Source organism: Trachypithecus francoisi, unplaced genomic scaffold (assembly GCF_009764315.1).
Source record: "Trachypithecus francoisi isolate TF-2019V2 unplaced genomic scaffold, Tfra_2.0 Lachesis_group10, whole genome shotgun sequence".
Lineage (NCBI taxonomy): Eukaryota > Metazoa > Chordata > Mammalia > Primates > Cercopithecidae > Trachypithecus > Trachypithecus francoisi.
In genome coordinates this window covers 85,567,014-85,567,807 of record NW_022681455.1, presented here as the reverse complement: position 1 = coordinate 85,567,807, position 794 = coordinate 85,567,014, and positions in this window count along the sequence as shown.

The window sequence follows — 794 nt, the reverse complement described above, 5'->3', positions numbered from 1 at the left end:
TGATGATTAAACCGAGCAGGCAGTGGCATCTCCAGCCCATGATGTGGCTGCTTGCAGGGCAGCTGCATCACCATGCCATTCGGTTTCCTCACCCCATGGTGGGGAGCAGATCCCAGAGCGTAGGAGTCAGGGAGGCTGGGAGAAGCGTGTGGGAGGAGGAGGGGAGGGAGCCTCCTTGAACTCGGAGGGGGCTTGGGGAAAATTAACTGGGTTTAGTGGACCCAGAGGCAACCCAAATAATCCCAGAAAGGCTGAGTTGCTTAATGGGTGGCTTCACCTATATCTAATTTGTATAAGAAGCATAGAGCATGGGGACGAATGCCCCACCTCTGCAGACACCGCCGTGGTGGGCAGCCATGTCCTCCCTTGGCCATCGGGCTGTGAGTGGACTGAGCAGGGCTTGGGAGGGTGACACCCGCATTATGGCTCACTTGCAACCAACACAGCTCAGGCTCAGAGACAGCCCCGTGTGGGACAATAAAGTCCTGCTGCCAACGTTTCTACTGTCTTTTTCTAGACCAGTGAAACAGCCCCAAGCCCCTCAACTTGACCATCCATTTGACTCCGCCCCCAGTGTCTGCCTGGGACCACAGAGGGACCCAATGTCTGTCACACACCAAGGACCATGTGTGGCTGTTCTGCACATGATCCCATTTCACGCTCACAGCAGCCACGCCAAGTAGGCAATGTCTCATCCCACTCAAGGAAATGGCCATCTGCCGTTACACAGCTGTTGAAGGTGCAGAGCAGGTTTCAGTGCAGATGTGGCCCCACCGTCTCCACCGCAGTGACAG